We start from the raw sequence: 1,027 nt of genomic DNA on the forward strand, positions 1-1,027 counted from the left end.
AGCCACACTGACTGAAAAGCCTTCACAGTTTTATACTTTTTATTGATTTCAGATAAAAAGGGAGAGTAAGAGAGAGGTAGAAACATCAATGGTGAGAGAGACTCATTGGTCGGCTGCCTCTTGCACGCCCCCTACTGGGGATGGAGCCCACAACCTGGCCATGTTCCCTGATGGGGAATAGAACCGTGACCTCCTGATTCATAGGTGGACGCTCAACCACCGAGCCACGCCGGCCGGGCTGTGTTGCTCATTTTGGGGCCATTCACTCATTTCTCAAGTCAGATTCCCTCTGTGTGCCCCCGGCCTTCTCTCTCCCAGCCTCAGGCCAACAGCTGCTTCCATTTTGCACCAACAGATGCAGAGTCAAGGTGTGGGCTTGCCTTTCATAGTTAATAACACTTCGGTTTTCTACCCTTGTCACCGAAACTACACAGTGACACGGGCCCAAAGAATTGATGAGGTCGTTCTCTTTGCTCTGTGGGGGTTCGAGCTCCCTCCAGCGCACCCCCCCCCACGTCCCCCCAACCCTGTGCACGCCCTATAAACGCAGGGAGGCAGGTCTCTCTCCCCTTGTGTTTGGAGAGCATGGAGGCAGAGATGCTAAGCCACCCGCTGGGTCTGCAGGCGCTCCAGGTGAGTGGGTGCCACACCTGGTGGTACCACTAGGGGGAGCCCCTAGAGGGACTCGCCACTAAATGAAGACTCAGCCTAGATGCCTCCCAGAAATCAACCCTACGTTTGCATTGAGGGGCAGCCTGACAGGACTGCTTTTGGAAATGGAGAAGGGGGTGGCTTGCCACAGCTCCCTAAGCCAAGCCATGTTCTTCTGTTGTCTGTGACACCCGGTGACCATCTTCCATGGAACCCTCCCGGGTGACGCGTCTCCCGCCGTCACAGGCAATGCTTTGAAACGACTGGATTTCGGTGAGACTCTGTGTTGATCTATCTGCAGGGTGTCCTTGTGAAGCCGCCTTCCTTTTGGTCTCCTGTTTCAACGCGCGTTTATATGTTTCTTAGAAATAAAGAT

This window comes from Myotis davidii, unplaced genomic scaffold (genome assembly GCF_000327345.1).
Source record: "Myotis davidii unplaced genomic scaffold, ASM32734v1 scaffold174, whole genome shotgun sequence".
NCBI classification, from domain to species: domain Eukaryota; kingdom Metazoa; phylum Chordata; class Mammalia; order Chiroptera; family Vespertilionidae; genus Myotis; species Myotis davidii.